Raw genomic sequence first — 19,398 nt, 5'->3', positions numbered from 1 at the left:
CCAGTGTGTTATGGCGCTGTCTGGTGGGAAGTGCTAGATGCCAAGCATTGTTGAAGCAAAGGGGCGGGAGAGTGAATGGAAGACATTTTACTGGACTTTGAAGAGTGAACAGGGCTTCTCTGGCCAGAGAACAAAGGGGAGAGAATGCCAAGTAGAAGGAACAGCGGGGGTGAAAGCACAGAGGCGTGGGGATACATGCACGCCGTGTTCAGGAATGGTGAGTATTTCTATGGAGCAAGAAACATGGTGTAGGATGGTGAGGCAGTGAGGATAGAGGTGGTGGCCAGCAGCCAGAGTGGGGACTGGAAAAGTAGCTTAGAGCTTTAGAAGCTCCGAACTTTAATCTGTGTTTAATGAGATGCCAAAAAAGCCTTCCAAACATCAGATCAAGTGGCCGGATGTTTCCTTCTCCCCAGGGCCTGATACTAATAGTGGAACTGTACACATAGTGACAGATGGACAAGAGAAAGTGTGTGCGCTGGGGAGATCTTTCAGCAGGATGCTTTAAATCACTCCCGCTACATCTATACATAGGAGACTTCAAACCAAAAAATATTCTTTAAACGACTACGTATATGTATATATACATATACATATACATGTTCACATTGTCATGACAAACTTCAATGAAAGGTGTTGAGCTGGAACTGTGATTTCAGGCAGTGGCATTACCAAGGGAGGCTGTCCCACAGTTTCCAGCAGCTCTGCTAATGAATTCCTTTTGCAGACCCCCTGTTTGAAATGGAGTGTGATGAGAGTGATGGTTCTGCCCCGTGCAGGGCAGACCTGGAAAACAGTGCCTTATCATCATCTAATTAAAAACATTTAAATACTTTAGTGGAATATACAACAACACCTCAATAGGAAAAGTGGAGGAGGGTTGGAGCCTTTAGGAGAAAATAATTTTATTTTGCTGGGGATTTTTAGCCCTTGTAAAGGAGACTGATTGTATTTAAAATATGAGATTTTATGTAACTTTTTTTTTTTTTTTTTGCGGTACGTGGGCCTCTCACTGTCATGGCCTCTTCCGTTGCGGAGCACGAGCTCCGGACGCGCAGGCTCAGCGGCCATGGCTCACGGGCCCAGCCGCTCCGCGGCATGTGGGATCCTCCCAGACCGGGACACGAACCCGTGTCCCCTGCATTGGCAGGCGGACTCTCAACCACTGCGCCACCAGGGAAGCCCTTATGTAACGTTTTGAATTGAGAAAAAGTAAAATATCAAGATGACCTTGAGCCACTGGAACTCTTGCCTAGGCAGAGGGCAGCAGTTTCATGGTATTCACCTTATTTTTTGAGAAGCGACGTTTAAGCCAGAGGGTTCTAGAAGAGATCACATAGGAGAGGCGGATATGGACCCGATTCCTCCAGCTGTCCTGTCCCACTGCTCCTGCGTAACAGGCAATTTCCTAAACCAACATCCTCTATAAAAAAGGATTCATTTTCTTCTTCCTGATCAAATACCAGTCTTCCATTTCGCTGGCACACGTTAAATGCCTCATGTAAAATCCCAAGTGTATTCTACCCATTTGCTTCCAAAGGCAATCTCACTGTCATGCAACAAAATGCACCTATGCTATTAACTCACTTGTGGGATGCTGACCTGTACATGCATGCAATTTTTCAAACATGTTTTCCCCAACATAGTCATTATCATTTATTCTACAGTTCCTGTGATAATCCCATGTTTATGCAACTTAAATATTACATATATATATTCCTCTCTCTCTCTCTCTCTCTCTCTCTCTCTCTCTCTCTCTCTCTCTCTCTCTCTCTCTCTCTCTCTCCCCCCCTCTCCCTCTCTCTCAGAGGTAAGTATTTATTTCTCCATTTTATAGAGAAGGGAACTTAAGCTCAGAAAAGTAGGACAGACTTGCCCAGGGACCTGCTGGACAGTAACAGATGAGACTCGGGCTTGAACCCAGGTCTCTGACAAACAAAAGATAGGCTTTTCCACTGTAATGTGCTACCACTGGCACTCAGATGGGGGTCTGGTTCCAGCTCCCAGTTTGCGTTTTAAGATTGGAACTACACAGCTCTTACTGCAACCAGAAGTATAGCATTTCTTTACCCCTGGATATGTTTCATCAGTGAGTCACCTTTTATTTTTTTATTTTTATTTTTTGTGGTACGCGGGCCTCTCACTGCTGTGGCCTCTCCCGTCGTGGAGCACAGGCTCCAGACGTGCAGGCTCAGCGGCCATGGCTCACGGGCCCAGCCGCTCCACGGTATGTGGGATCTTCCCAGACCGGGGCACGAACCTGTGTCCCCTGCATCGGCAGGTGGACTCTCAACCACTGCGCCACCAGGGAAGCCCAGTGAGTCACCTTTTAAAACAGGATTGATTCTGGCCAACCCTGGGCCACTCTCCTTCCCTCCCCATGGCAGAAGGGAAAACAGAGGCACACAAAGGAGACAGTGGTACCCAGCGACATGCACAGGCAAAGCAGAAGAGAAAAAGGAAGAAAGCCCTGAGCTTCATATAAACCTCTCCACCCCAATTCTAAAGCAGAGAGACAGCAACAATAATGACAATAATATTAATAATAGATCACCTATACTGTAACATTTACTGAAATTTATCTTTGCCAGGAATATCTCATCTGATCCTGTCGACAATCCTATGGGGTACAATTATTCCCATTTTACAGATGAGGACATAAAGGCTTAAAAACTCAAGATTTAAAAAAGTTATTTAAAGGCTTTAAACATATAGGGGGTTTTTTGGTTTTGAAATTTTTATTTTAACTTTTTTTTTTTTACTGAAGTATAGTTGATATATAATGTTATATTAGTCTCAGGTGTACAACATAGTAATTGACATTTATGTACATTATGAACTGATCACCATGGTAAGTCTAGTAAACACACTGAAGTAAAATATGTAGCTTTTCAGTAGGCTATGTGGAGGTCCTGCCTATGGCCCTTGAATATTTCTGACCTCATTTTTCTCCCCCTGCTGCCCTTTCTCTGGCCACAGTGACCTTTTTGCTCTTCTGACGGTACAGAGAGCAGGGTCTATACTTACTGTACCTCCGCCCTGGGCTGTTCTGCTTGAACAGATTTTCACTGCTTGTCCCTCACTGCATGCTGGTCTCCTCTCAAATGTCACCTCCTCAGGAAGCCTTCCCTGACCACCACTGGTTACTCCCTATTCGTTTAATGTTGCTTAATTTTTCTTCTTCAGAGTCATTATCCTACCTGTCATTGTGGTCTGTTTGTTCATTGGGCTCTCTCTCTAGGATATGAACATCATAAACAAAGATTTTGTCTATTTTATTTACTGATGCTCCCCAAAAGCCTAGAACAGTGCTTGCCCCATAATGAACATTCACATATCTGTGGGATGAGTGATTTGTTAAATGCACAACTAACTGTTGTCATAGGTTGATTTCACTGTGAGACGTCCCGCATCACTAAATTCACACAATACAGACTCAAGTTTGCCACATGAATCCGTGCATTCTTCCTGGTCATTCAGCGCTTCCTGAGCTCCCTTGCACCCCCCCCTTGACTTCAGGCTTTGTGAGGCATAAACAGAGTGCGTGGAAGAGAAGAGCCAGTAAGAAGACGAAAGTACTGTAGCGGGGTGGGGGTGGGGGGACGATGCACTGGGTGACAGGGGACTCCTGCCCGAGGAGGAAAATGTGGCCTCTGTCCCCAGGGCCTCCTACTGAGTAAATGAAATCTGTGGTTTGTCCTTTGGGGTGAACTTGCTTATTCCGTGATTAGGAAAATCAAAAGAAAGAAATGATCAGATGAGACTGTTTTTCCACCAGAAATATCCCTCACATGGGGGCTGGAAGGGAAAAGATGTAAGTAAATGTGTGTGCTTCCACTCTGGGAGCTGAGGAGAAGAAAGCAGTGTCTTGTGCTGTTTTATTTATTTATTTTTAAAAATTATTTATTTATTTATTTATTTTGGGCTGTGTTGGGTCTTCGATTCTGTGTGAGCACTTTCTCTAATTGTGGCAAGCGGGGGCCAGTCTTCATCGCGGTGCGCGGGCCTCTCACTATCGCGGCCTCTTTTGTTGCGGAGCACAGGCTCCAGACGCGCAGGCTCAGTAATTGTGGCTCACGGGCCCAGTTGTTCTGCGGCATGTGGGATCTTCTCAGACCAGGGCTCAAACCCGTGTCCCCTGCATTAGCAGGCAGATTCTCAACCACTGCGCCACCAGGGAAGCCCTTGTGCTGTTTTATTAACACCCAGGCATTCCACTTATCAAAAATCACAACTTAGAGCTCTCTTGAAGTGGGTTCATTTTCTCCTTTAAGCCACTTGACTGGTTTTTGCGCGAGAGGAGTAAATTTCAAACCCCTTAAAAGCCCGTTTTCCCACAGCCTACAGGCTAGCCATGATAATAGCCATGATCCCTGCTCCTTCGAGCTTTCAGATGATGGATGTCCATACTCCTCACCCAGGCTCACCAAGGCCTGGAGAATTGGCCCCTGCCTATCACTCTATTATGTACTGACCTTTCTGCACAGGTGCCTGGGCCCAGCCGTCCCCTGAATGAGCTGTTTTTCCTCTTCAGCTATCTATCTGGGCTCCTTCTTCTGCCTGGAATGCCCTTCCTCTCTTCTTCCTTTGACTCTCTTCCCCACTCCGCCCTCATCATCCGTTAAGGGTTCGTCTCAGGTGAAACCTCCTCCAGGAAGCTTTCCCTGACTGCTTCCCCTCCCACACCCTCTCCTGCCCACATCTCAACTTCTGGACCCCCATTGCACCCTCAGAGTACCTTTGACTTAGTCATCTTGGTGCTCGCGTTACCTCCCTCTCTAGACAGGAAGCTCTTTGAGGACAGGAATTATATTTTTGTATTTTTTTTAAATCACTGTTGGTATAATCTTTCTTGAGCACTAGGTATTTAATGCTGAATTAGGCCTTTGCAGGCTGGTTAAAGACCTAGAGATGACCCTTTATTTCCATACTTGATTACTGAGAAATGGTTTTGGGGTATTGCTAGAACAATGACTCAGAGAGCCTAAAGGATAAACAGATTAACTGCAAGCCAGACTGGATTTGGTATAAACATTCCACATCAGAATGAAAAACCAGGGAAGAGAAGCCTACAGCATGGTATGGCTGGGAGACAGGAAGCTTGGACTCTGGTCTCAGTCCTTCCACTGTGGGTAAGTCATGGCCCTTCTCTGGGCTTCTCTTTCCTCCTCTGAAAAAATGAGCATGTGGGCTGAGGGATGGCTGAGAGCCTGAGGATCTAGAATCCTACAATTCTATGATACTTCTCATGGATTACACACTTTTTCATGAGCTCAAAGTTTGCATTACCATTTCAGTGTCTTGTGGTAGTGAAAGGCATACACTCCTTTACTGCATCCCGAAATATCGGGCTAGGAAAGGCAAGCCTCTGACCTCAGCAGATAAACTTAGAAGTCCCCACCAGTCACATTTCTCAGAAGAAAGTGCATTTAAATAGGGGAGGGGGGATGAGATGGGGAATTATTTATCCACTGCTATTTAAGGCTCAAAGATATAGAATTTATTCTTTATACTTCATTGTTCTACATCATTTCTCATTTCCTGCATATTTTCTCAGTTAATCTTACCAGGATCCCTTTGAGGGAACCAGGATGGGCAACTAGGTAGCCATTAATGCCATTCACCAGAACGTTCTAGTTCCCCATTCTTCTAAGAGCATAGTAGGAGAATAATTTCTGGCCTGCAGTGGTTGGGGAGTAATCATGCAGCCAGTTCTGTCCAAGGAGTTGTGAGCTTCCAGATATAATGTTTATTAACTTCAGGCTGAGCATTTAAGTGAAGGTATGAGGCCATCTTGGGTTTTCTGTTTCCTCTGCCAGGTGGCCAGAAATGTTCCAATCAGTGGCTCTTCCATTAGTTTAGGTCCTGGAATGAGGCTAATGTAGAGAAAAGCCCCACAAGTGAACTGGGAGAGACATATAGCATAAGGAAAATCATCTTTATTATTTTAAGTCACTGACGTGTTGGTGCATCCCAACTTAGCATATCTTGACTGACACAGGCATTAGCCCCATTTTCCACATGGGGAAACTGAAGCTCAGTGAAGTAAAATAAACAGACTTTCTCAGGGTCATAAGAACGTCATAAGCGCCCAAGCCTGGGATTTGAACTCAGGTCTTCTGACTCCACATTAGTGCTTCTTTCCCTGTCTCACACTGCTGCCTTAATTAGCATGAAGTATTAGGCTTGATTTCATTTGAGCTCACCCTGTGGGTCCTGGTTTTCATCAGTCTTTGCAAGATAAAATGGGAGAGGGAGAAAATCACTGGCTTTGGAGTTAAGCAGATGCGAGCTCGAGTCCTGGCTCTGCCAATTATTAGCTTAGTGTCCTTGGCCTGTTGCTAGAATGTGGTCTCCTAGGTCTTCTGACTCAACTAAGACTGCAGAGGGTGGGAATTTTTTTTTTTTTTTTTTTTTTTTTTTTTGCGGTACGCGGGCCTCTCACTGTTGCGGCCTCTCCCGTTGCGGAGCACAGGCTCCGGACGCGCAGGCTCAGCGGCCATGGCTCACGGGCCCAGCAGCTCCGCGGCACGTGGGATCTTCCTGGACCGGGGCACGAACCCGTGTCCCCTGCATCGGCAGGCGGACTCTCAACCACTGCGCCACCAGGGAAGCCCAGGTGGGAATTCTTGATAGCGGGGAATACTTACTGCTAATGGTATGATATCAAGCATCGGTGGCAGTATGGGTAGATATTGGGGGTTGGGATCTGCTTTCCCAACATCCTCAAATCAGAGAGGCTGAGTCACTCGCCTGAGGTTATACAGTAAGTGGAAGAGTCTGAATCCCAACCCAGACCTATCATTCCTCCCAGTACGTCTCACTGCCTCCAGAGGAAACTAGCTCTGCTATAACCCTACATCTGTGAGGAAGGAAAGGCACAGCCTGATCGTAATGATTGACTTCAACATGAGGAGCCTTCCCATTCTGTTCGTGTTTGCCTTGGAGCTTCCAGTTGATTTATTCTTTGAATATTTCTCTCCTTTCTCTTACTCTGGCTTAGCTCTGAGAACAGCAGGCATTGCCTTGGCAAGGTTACAGGATAAACTTGCTGCTTTTAGGACATCTGCATACAGCAAAATCTTTATTTTTTCTCCCTTGGGCATAATCTTGGAAAACCGCATCTGTTATTCCGGGTGCTTACCTGGCTGGGCTTATTTTTCCTCCCTTGGATGGAGAACTGTTCTGTCAAGATATGAGGAAGAGTTTTCACACCCTCTGAAGTCACAGACCTTCCGTGTATTAAAAAAACAAAACAAAAACCCTCAGAATCTTGATTGAGTCGTAAAGTTTTATTAAAAAGATGAGAGCACCACCTGTGTCCCAGAGTCCTTCAGTTCTAGGATGTCAGAGTCACTGGAGATGCTTTCGGGGTCTCTTCTGATTAAGTCACTGAAGTGCAGGCAGTAGTTGGGGGTTTGAGTGCATCTTAACAGAAAGACCCTGCATTCCCCAGATACCTGTCCCAGGACACATCTCTCCCCTTTCTGTTCGCTAAGCCACATTTACACGCAGCTGCCTCCACCTCATCCTCTCCAGTGAACTTTCCAGTACCTGGGGAAGAGAAACAAAGATCAGGGTCAAAGTTTGAAACTCAGTTCTGCCTCATTCATTCATTTATTCATTTTAGAACAATTATTGAGCACCTACAATGTGCCAGGCACTGTACTAGACATGGAGGAAACACCTGTAATACAATCCCTGACCGCATTGTTTTAAATAGTGGAGATTTGAAAAATGACAAGACAATTATAATACGGTGTGATTAACTCATTGATAATTAACTCACAACTTATTCAACAATACTGAACACCGATTATATGCCAAGCGCTGTTTTAAGTGCTCGGAATATAGGGTGAGCAAAATAGACAAACATCTCTGACCTCATGAAGCTTACCTTTAGATGATGTAGGCAGATGATAAAATAACTAAGTGTATAATGCAGTGATAAGTGTGAAGGGCATCTAACCCATGGCTACTTGTGACCTTCGTTGGGCTACTTGACTTCTCTGAGCTTTTGTCTCTTCCTACCTTGAGGGGGATTAATACGCTGCCCGCTCACCTCCTCTGACGGTGGAAATAAAAAGAGAAACTGTTCTTGAAGGAGCCTCCTTGCTCTCCCTTCTTGGACCTGTGAATTACTCTCATTGGCCAGTTCTCCAGAAGGCCCAGACTCGTAATAGTCTCACAGCTTCATTGGTGCTGATGTGAAATCACAGACTCGGCTTTGAATCCTTCCACCAAAAAGAAGGTCTCCCAATTTCCCTGAGCTCGATCCCCGCATCTGTACAATGGGGATAATGAACAGAACCTGTGTTTTCTGGTTATTGTCAGGACTAAGCGAGCTTGTGCATTTCATGCCCTCTAATGGGACTTACCTTGTAGGAAGTGCTTTGACACTGTGTGCACTGAATGAATAATGTCACTCTCATTATATTTATTAACATTAAAAATAACAGCGACACCTCAAGCACATGACTGGCGTGTCATCATACACAGTGAATATTTTTGCCCTTCCCTTCTCTTCCTCTTCTTTCCCACTCTCTTTCCAGTGATGTTGCCCCCTTCCCCTCTGTCCTGTTTGATTCAGAGCTGAGGTTGCAGAGAGCTGGCATCTGAGGTTAGGCTCAAGGGAAAGAACAAGGTAAAGAAACTTGAACCTCCTTCTTCTTGGGAACTTTCGTTGCCCATCAACAGAACACCAGGCTCGGGCTTCCCTGGTGGCGCAGTGGTTGAGAGTCCGCCTGCCGATGCAGGGGACACGGGTTCGTGCCCTGGTCCGGGAAGATCCCATATGCCGCGGAGCGGCTGGGCCCATGAGCCATGGCCGCTGAGCCTGTGTGTCCGGAGCCTGTGCTCTGCAATGGGAGAGGCCACAGCAGTGAGAGGCCCGCGTACCGCAAAACAAAACAAAACAAAACAGAACACCAGGCTCTGTTCTAATCACTTTACATGCATATTAACCAATTTTGTTGCAGGTAGGGGGACCCCTTCCAGGGCCCAAGAGTGGGCTCTGGCCTAACACTCGGAAATGAATTGTCCAAGGAAACACACGTGCTGACAAAGCAAGAGACTTTATCGGGAAGGGGCGCCCGGGTGGAGAGCAGCAGCGTCAGGGAACCCAGGAGGACTGCTCTGCCACGTGGCTCGCAGTCTCGGGTTTTACGGTAATTGGGTTAGTTTCTGGGTTCTCTCTGGCCAATCACTCTGACCCAGGGTCCTTCCTGGTGGCGCGCACATCACTCAGCCAAGATGGATTCCAGTGAGGAGGATTCTGGGAGGTTGGTAGGACATATGCACTGGAGTCTCCTCTCTCCTTTTGACTTTCCTGAATTCTTCTGGTTGGCAGTAGCTTGTTAGTTCTGCGTTCCTTACCAGGGCCTCCTGTTATAAGATAACTCATGCAAGTGGTTACTGTGGTGCCTGGGTAGGGCGGGCGGTTTCAGTCAGTGGTTCCCCTAACAACTTCCCCCTGAGAGACCGGGGGAGCCCTTCCTGCAACAATTTGATGCTCGCATTGACACTGTAATGTATATATATTGATTATCCCCACTTTATAGTTATGGAGACTGAGGTATAGGTAGAGTAAGTAACTTCTTCAAGGTCACTGAGCTAATTTGCAAGGAACTCTTAGCGCAAGCCACACAAACAAGAGAGAATTTAGGGATTCAGGGCAGTAGTTCTTTAAGGAATTAAGATAAGAAAATAGGTGGAAAGCTTCTGAGTATTGTGTCTCTCCAAAGCCTGAAAGTAGCAAATGAAGGGCAGAGGGAGCCTGAACCCCAACAAGGAGGCACTCCATGCTGGAAGGCACGCGGTAGAGGGGTTTCTCTTGTCACCTGGGCTCTGCTTACCTTCTCTGATCGTCCCCTCTCCTTCCCTGGGGCTGGCAGGCATGTCCACAGACAGCTGTAAATTGCGGATCTTTGTGAAAGGCACTGAGGAAAGACAAAGTGAATCATTAAAGAGAAGAAACGGAGTCTCCTGTCTTTGAACTCTCAGACTCTGGAGCAGAGCAGTGCTTGGAGCTCAGTGCTGCTTGTTTCAGAACTCTAGGATCAATAATTGCCAAGTCCCTACACCCTGTCCTCTGGGAATTGAGGGACCCCCCCCCCCCGCCCCGGGCACTGAGAGGTACGGTGTGGATTCCGAGGTGCAGAAGCAGCATGAGGAGGACTTGGTCCCCAGTCTTTGGAAACTGCTGATCTTTCCTTTCTCGTTCTCTTCTTCTGGAAAAGCAGCTGGCTTTGAGGACTAGCAGGCGTACTTAGTCAATTAGACTGCTGGCACACCCATTGATCTTTGGGGAGCTAAGGTTAGAAGAACAATTGCCCAGCCTGTAATCCTTCTCCACCTTTCTCTCCTCCGGACCTATTAGAATTACATACGATTGTCAATGCAAGCTTTGTTCTCCTGGTGTGTCTCTCCCTTCTGCTATTTCTCTCTTCCTATCCATTGCTGTCTCTGTCTTCTTCATTCTCACTATTTTCCTGACTTCCCCTTTTCCCTTCTCTTCTCTTCATCTAGGGAGTAATGAGCCCATTTGGTCAATTTCAAGGCCATTCCCCGACTTGCTGCGGTTCATCTGCCCCCTGGGGTGACAGCATTGTGCGGCCGAACATTTGGGGAATCAGACAGGTGGGAATTCAAATCCTGGGTTTGGGCTTATTTGCTTTGTGATCTTGGACATCATTTAGCTTTCATCATCTCTTCTTTGAATGGTTGGATTGGATCAGCATATGAGTGTGCTCGTGATTGCCCATGACAAGTGATTCACAGGGGGTGACCATCATCATCATTATTGATTATTATTCCTTAGAGAGAAGGGGTGTGGGTGAGGTCCTGTCCCAGCCACCCCCCCACCCCCAGATCTCAGCAACAACCATTGCCCTTAAGGCTCCAGCTTCTCAGGGCCTGAACCAATAACAGCACAGCCTGATGGAATAGTAGGAACTCTGTCCTCAGAAAAAGGGTCTAGAAAAGTCAGATGTGCAGTTACCCAGGGTGAAGATGAAGAAATTCCCTATCCCGCCCGCGAAGAGCACCGGGCTGCAGCTTCCCCATCTGACCTCTCCACGTGTGTCCACTCTGACCACCTGGCCTGTTCCCAAGTTCTTGGTTCCCTCTCCAGTTTGCTGCTGGGATGGAGCCCAGCCCAGAACCCCTAGCCTGGTGAGATTTCAGGTTCCTGCCGACTCTGCATTCCAGAGCTCAGTGATTCTTCTTCTCTGGCTTGGGGTGCAGATGATACTACAAAAGCCTGGTGCTGGAGGGTGTAGCTGGGGATGGCCTGGAAGTTGGCTTTTCAGCTTCCCCAGCATCACTGCAGGAAAGAGCCCCCTGTCACTGCCTTCAGAGCCATCAGTGATAGTGAAGGCACTGAAGCAGAAGGGGAACAGGATTTATTCATGATTCTTGGCATCAGCAGAAATACCCTGATAGTTCTGAAAGTGCGCTGGATTTGAAATCAGCAGACTTGGTCGGAGTCAGCGTTCTGTCATTGACTAATTATAAAAACTTGGGCAAGTCAATTAACTTCTTGAGAGACATTCCCTACCATTCAGTGACAACAATCATTTAATATAGATGCATCTACAAAGTGGTTAGTAACGCTGGCTCCTTCCTTTTGGAAAACACTCTTATACATATGAGGGATATTTGTCATGGATTTCTATTCTGCTTCAAGAGACAAGGTGTTTATAGCAGTTGCCAGTTACAATATAAAAGGCAGCATGGCACTGGGCCTAAGTACAGGGACTCCCGTAAGAGTGAGACTGCCAGGGTTCACATCTCTGATCTTCTTATCAGCTGTGACCTTGGGCCAGTTAACCTACCTCTGTGTGTCTCCATTTTCCTATCTGTACAATGGGGCTTGTGATATTAGACCTAACTCACAGAGGTTTTCTGAGGATGTTGAGAGTTCATAGACATAAAGCTCTTAGAACCATAACCATCACAGAGGAGTCTTTGTCTCAGTGTTAGCCGCTATTATTATACGTCTAACTCGCAATAACTCACCTTAAATGCCTCCCTCATCGATGGCCATTTTCTTTCATTCACCCACCGGCCATATTTGATTGCACTAGGGGTGGGCCCCGGATCGTAAGTTAAGCTGATCAGAGTCCCTTCCCTGGTAATTTGGGAATGAAGCCAAATAATGATGTGTGTATGTGTGCGTGTGTGTGAGAGACAGACAGACAGACAGAGGAGGATGAGGGATTTGTGATAAGTAAACTCAAAAGATTTGGAAAAACATCTTCCCCCTACTCCCCGACCAGGTGGACTAGGGGTGCAGGAAGAGAAACAGAGAGACCCACAGGGAGAGGCAGAGACAGAGACAGAGAGAAGCAGTCAGAGATGGAGGGAGGAAAAGAGGCCAACGCGCACACGCAGAGTGGAACACAGGTGAGAGAGAGCTGGGCCGCTTTATAGGCTCTGGTTCTAGTGCCTTCTTGAAGCCCAGCTGCATGTCTAACCTTGGGCTCCAGAGCACACTCGTGTGTCATTATAACACATCCCTCTGGATCAGTCAGGATAGGCTAATTTATGCTTCTGTAACAAGCACACCCCAGATCACAGTGGTTTCATACCACATAGGTTTTGCTCTTTCTATGTGCCAACCTGCGTGTTCTACCAGGAAGCTATTTCATATCATCCTCACTCAGAGATGCAGTCAGTAGCCTAACATGCTTCCACGATAACTTTGGTAGGAAGTAAATGTGGCAAATGTGCACTGGCTCTAAAACTTCCTCTTGCAAGTGACAGATTGCTTCTGCTCGCAATTTCATTGGCCAAACAAGTCACATGACTACATTTGTTGTTAAAGGAATGAAGTGAACTTTACCATGTATTGGTAAGTGGTACCCAGACTATTTCTGAATGTCCTCTGATAACTACCATACCCAGTTTTCTTCTCAATTCACCTTGAATTGCTTTCTATTAAAATAACAAGTAAAACGTCCTAACTAGCAGAAATGGTAAGAAAAGATAGTCTCCGTTCCCTAGGTGGTTGGATGTTCATTTGTCTGGGATAAGCAGTTGGTGCTCTTGGACCCTAAGAAGGAGCAAGCCAAAGGGGGAGTAGGGTTACGGAAACTGGATGAAAGGTGTGGTATTTGAGCTGGGCTATGGAGAAGGGGAGCATCTGCCTAGCACCATCGTGATTCAGTCTTCAAAACTTTAAAATCACACGTGATGTGGTGGACCTTGGGGGTAATGCCGTCTGGAGTCTGCATCCCTGCTCTTTAGGGATGAAGTAAGCTGATGAGCAGCAACCACCTGGAACATCACATGGCACTGACTAGCTGCTGAGGAAATGTTACTTATCTTCCCTTATCTTCTTACACAGTGATCTTCTCTTTTTAGTTACTGCTGCTGCAAAGTTTTCATCTTATTTTCCCCTGAGGAATCTAAACACTTCATACTGGCAGTATCGTTGGGAGCCATGTGATTGAGGGGTTTGCCATTTTACTGGGAAGACTAGTTTAATTGTTGGCATAAAGTTCATTGCCTTGGTGTTATCAGCCAACAGATTTGAGGCTCTGGAATACCATCTGTTTCTCAAAAGCATTTTCCCCCAGAATCTTCCCTGAGAATATCATTTTCCACTTAACTTCAGAGATCCCTTTTCTTACCTATTAGTGGAAACCTTGGGATATTATTATTCTTTCCTTATGAATAGTAACCTGTAAAACTAAAGACAAAGAGAAGTAGATATAGAATAGTAGTTGAAGCTTAATGATATAAAGTTATATTTCTAATACACAGCTTGAAACAGGTTCTCCTTTGCTCTAAAACCATCAATGGGGGACTTCCCTGGTGGCACAGTGGTTAAGAATCCGTCTGCCAAAGCAGGGGACACGGGTTCGAGCCCTGGTCCGGGAAGATCCCACATGCCGCAGACAACTAAGCCCATGTGCCACAACTACTGAAAGCCGCATGCCCAGAGCCTGTGCTTTGCAACAAGAGAAGCCACCGCAACGAGAAGTCCGTGCACCGCAACAAAGAGTAGCCCCCGCTCGCCACAACTAGAGAAAACCCACATGCAGCAACGAAAACCCAACACAGCCAAAAGTAAAAACATAATTAAATAAATAAATTTATAAAAAAAAATAAAACCACCCATGGGTCCCCAGTAACCACAGAGTGAAGTTCAGGTACAATTTCAGTAATATCTCCCATGATGTGTTATACTTCCCCACTTTTTGCTTTTGCCCGTATTATTCCTTTATGTTGTATACTCTTCCTCACATCTCCAACCACTGAAATCAGCTGGACAGGAAAATATTTAGAGTGCATTTGGTTGTAAATAATAGAAAACCCAACTCAAAGAAACTTAAACAATAGTGGGGTTTATTGGCTCATATATTTAAGAAGTTCATAGGTATGGGAGAACTCAAGGTTGGTTTGAACCTATGGCTCATCAGTATCACAAAGTGATGTTCTTTCTGTCTCTTTGATCTACCTTTTATGGAGCCAATTTCATTCCTTGTGATTTCAGAATAACTGATAAAATCCCCATGGACTCCATGCCTCCTACTTCCACTGGGGAACAGAGTAACATTTCTGTTTATTTAGCTTGTGAATTAATTTCCAAGTTTCCTGTGGTTATACCTTTATAAGTCAGTCGTCCATTCCAAATTATTCTAAATAGTGTAATGGGTGGCACTGAATGCCTTAAGCCTGGGTTATGTGTGCTTTCCTGCACAAGTCACAGAGACAAGTTGCCTTAAGCCAGTCAGCTCCCCCATCTCTACTCCAAACTCTCCCTGAATTTTTGGTTTGAAATTCCCCGGTTGGAATTTCCAAATCTATAAGAAATGGTCCATGAAAGTATGCATGCTGGAGCTGCAACCATCAATACATCTAATACTGTCACACTTAACCTTGGCTATAGACTCGAGAAGGACTTATGAAGGACCTACTATGCTCCAGGCATTCTACCAGATACAGTCTTAGGCTCAAAGGAAGTCAAATCTGGTGGGTGTGAGGTGGGGGGAGGATAATACAGAATCGTGTGAGCATCTGTTCAGGCGCTGTGATAGAGGTAAGCATGCGGTACTGTATGAGCCCAGGGAAGAGGAGAGGATACTCATTATGGAAGGTGGAGGTGGGTGGGGTCACAGAAGGCTTTTCAGGGGAGATGATCCTGAGCTGAATCTTGAGGGGACACTTGGACTTAGTCAGGTAGGAATGTGGAAAGAGGGGAGAGGAAAGAATGACATTCCAGACAGGGAGCCAGTATGTGTGAAGACAGAGCAATGGGAGAAAGCATGGTGATTTGAATAATGCAACTACTTCAGTACAGCATAGGGTCGAGAGCGTGGACTCTGACGTTAAAGTGTCTGCGATTACACGCTAGTTCAACCATTTAGTGGCCATGTGATGGATAAGTTACATGACCTCTCTGGGGTTTAGTTTCCCCATTATAAGACAGGTATAATGATAAGAGTAACTGCCTCATTAGGACTGTTGGTGAGGATTAAATGAGTTATTACGTGTAAAGTACTTGGTTTACGCAAGCCCTGTAAAAGTGCTGGCGATTGTTATCATGGCCAGGGCTGTGCGTATGTAGGGGCACACCTACTTATCTATTTGGAAGAAACAGAGTCTGGGAAGTAGATGAGAAGCCTGGAGAAATTTGATGTGATAGATAATACAGTCTTGCTTTTCTTTTGGTTTCAGCCCTGGCAGAAATTCAAGGTCTGAGAACTGTAAAGAATGTCATTGTTCTTTTCTAAACTGATGGGCTGAGCTGCTGAGTCAGGGATATTTTGCATGATCATATCAATGTTTTCATCTTACCATTACTATAATCATTGCTGCTTAGCAATCTCCTCAGCTCAAAAACTAAGTCAGGATAGCTTGTGCTCAAAGGTGTGTGCTTTGGAATCAGACAGATCTGTGTGGTTTGACTCCTACCTTGTCATATGTGTATGTCTTTTAATTCTCATACCAACTCTGTGAGCTAGGTCTGGTCTCCAATTTTGCACATGAGGAAACTGAGGTTTGGAGAAGTTAGGTAACCCTCCTACCATTATGTAGATGGTAGGGCTGCACTTTAAGCCCAGAGCTGTGAAAGCTAGCGTTTTTTACTTCCGTGTGTGTGTGTGTGTGTGTGTGTGTGTGTGTGTGTGTGTGTGTGTGTGTATGTGTGTGTTTTAATCTTTAAAACGGGATAATGATAGTAACGCCTTCATATTAGTGTGACGATAAAATGAGATAGTGCTTGTGAATCAATCAGCACCATGACTGGCCCAGAAATAAATCTTTGATAAATTAGCTCTGGTGATGATGATGACATTTGACTTTTTCATGTTTTTAATAAACGTCAAATTAACTAATGGGTATGCAGACAAATGTAGGGAGGGGAGACCATTCATTGAGACTACTGTAAAAAGAGTTCATGGTGATTAATCTGGTTAAAATTGCAACTCTCCTGCATTATTTATTTATTTAAATCATCTTGCTTTATTTTTCTCCAGAAAACTGCTCAACATCTAACATACTGTACTTTACTCGCTTACCTTTTTATTTCTGCATGTTCCCCACTAGAATGTAAACTCCATGAGGGCAGGAATTACAGTCTGTTTTGTTCTTTGTTGTGTCCCCCATTCGTAGAACAATGCTTGGGAATGATACGTGCTCCATCGATATTTGTAGAGTGAATGAATTAACTAGGAAATTAATGCATCAATTAACATTCAGGATAATGACATTTCAGGTCCTTTTCAGTTCTGAGATCCTATGATTCCATGAATTTCTCAATCATTCCTACTTGGAAGAATAGGATAGTGGGAAGGTGTCTGTCTCCATTATTTTGCTGACAAGGTCACAGGTACTTCATGAGTCTCTAGCCTTGGGTAGCCATAAGCATTATTCTCCATGCATTCATTCTTTAGGTTCAGGAATGGCCACTTCCATATTTGGTTGGCATCACTTGTGTGTCAAACATCAATGCCGTGTCAGAGGGCAATGGTACCGTGCTTTTCTCAGCACCTGCTCGTGGAGGGGAGTCATGGCCACGGTCCTTGTACACTCTTCTGTGAGCAGGCCAGCAGCTCACTTTCTCTTCTGGTGTAGACACTGTTCTCGGTTGTTTCTCATGTGGACTCCAGATCCTTCCCCATCCACACTGTGTGTTTTCCCAGGATGATACAGATCACATCGGAGACAGTGTTGCCTCAGCTGGACTAGCAGCTGCCTTCCTTTCGTAATGAATATCCAGTGTAAGAGGACTTAGTCTTTTATAAGCAAATGCAGATTCTCCACGTTACTTCCTGTCCTGGCCGGTCTTGCTAAGCCTTTTGGGTTGCTCTTGATCTTCTTGGTGTCCCCAGAGCTCCAGTCTCCTCTCCACTCACATGTCTCACTGTGCCTCCGCCCACAGTAGCTCCACCCATGCCCTTGGCTTCAATTGTCAACTCCATGCTGATGACGTCCCCCACCATCCGGTCTGTCCCCTGAGCTCCAGACCCTGGTTTCCATTGCAAGTTGGACATCCCCACCTGGAAGCCCCAGCCTCTTTGCATGTTCACACTGAAATCATCACGTGTGCCCTTAAGCCTGCGTTCTCATGTCAGGGAATGGCAACACCATCGCATCCGTCTAGCTGCACAGACCCTTCTTACTCCTTTCCCGCTTCTTGGCCTCCAGTTGGCCTCCTAGAGATGTGGATTTAGCATTTCTGATGACTCACAGATCTAGCCACTCCTCATTTGTATATCCTAGTGACAGGCCCTCATTATATCTTGAATACATACTTTTAAACATTTTGCCTTCAGTGTTTGCTTTCTCAGATACATTCAGTTCACAACAACAGAGTGATTTTTCTAGAACCCATTTCCAACCATACCACTGTCCTGGTTAAAACTATCTGTGTCCTTCTGCAGGCGTGAGTCTAAGCTTCTTGATCTGCCTTGGCCTAGTTCTCGGGCCTGTCTGCCACCAGGATCCTTAGTTTCCTCACCTGCAAATGGCATATGTTAATCCCTCTTGTAGGGTCACAGTGAGGATCAAATGAGCTAATCCAGGTAATCCAGGTCATAGATGCCAGACACATAGTAGGTGCTCAATAAATGCCAATCCCCTTCCTGCCTCTCCCGGAACCACTGTTTGGAATTGATCATGGACTTCAGCAGAGATTTCTCTCCTGTAAATTGAGCCTGAGGTCTTTCTACCTGCCTTTCCTTTGTGGAGGCATAAGCTGAACGCGATCTTCCTGCCCCTCCCCCATTCCATCTCTGTGATGACGGATCATCCTGATGACGGATCATCAAGTAATTAGGACACTGAGCATTTGAAACTGTGTCAGCTCCCTGATGGATCGGTTCCTAAGCGCCTGGCCTAGTACTGAGCGAGGCATGTGCTTCTCTCCATACTACCCCACCAAGAACCCCAGGCCTCTCCCTGGGATGTCTGGAAGGAAAAAAAAAAAGGGAACGACTGGGGTACTGATGCTGTGGGCAACACCAGTAGCTTTCCCTCTCTCCATAGGAGGCTTTTTAGATGGGTATTTGGTAATGGGGGTTACTGAGAGAAGCAAGGGTGTTGGAATCAGAAGATGTGGGTTTGAGTCCTGGTTCAAAGCCTTACTGCTTTGTATCTACTACAGGTTCCCTAGACTTTCTGAGCCTCAGTCTTCTCAGTTCTGAAATGGGGATAATGCTCTCTTTCTCACTGGGTTCTTGGAAAATGACCATTAAATAATGGATGAATTATATAGGATATCATTTCAGAATGGCGACACTAAATATTGATTATAGGTGTGCTATGCTGGCAAGGCATTTGGGGTCACAGAGTGGTATTCTCATAGCAGACTTTCTTTTTTACTTCCTGTCTGGGAGAACTGGGTGAACGTGTTTATTATTCTTTCTCAGTCTTAGTATATTTAGTTTTAAAACAGGGGTAATTGCCCTCACACTTCACAGGGTGAGTTATGTATTATGTTCTTGGTAGACTGCCAAGTACTAACAATAGTTATTATTATTACTCACACTGATGCTGGTGAATCTAATTATTTATCTTAATTAAATCATGAGAGTGAATAATGTTGTTCTTGTAGAGGCTAGCACACCCATTGAAAGCTGTGGGTAAGTCACTTAATCTCTGTATCTGTTTCCTCAAATATAGAGTTAAAAGGATGAGTTTGGTCAGCACCTAGAATAGGAGCTGGTATACAGTAAGAGAGCAATAAGTAGAAACATAGTAAGTGCTCAATAAATACACATTGAATAAATTAATGAGTGAATGAACAATAAAAGTTATTTCACAGAGTTATTTTGAGCTCTCTGTGGAATGAGAAAGTGCATTACGTACTGTGGGGGGAGACACGGAAGGGACTGTGTTATATGGCGGATCAGCCCTATAGCCTGCCTAGTTTTCTCCTGCCATCTCCTG

Source organism: Stenella coeruleoalba (assembly GCF_951394435.1).
Source record: "Stenella coeruleoalba genome assembly, chromosome: 1".
NCBI lineage: Eukaryota > Metazoa > Chordata > Mammalia > Artiodactyla > Delphinidae > Stenella > Stenella coeruleoalba.
Note: the sequence above shows the minus strand (reverse complement) of the source record.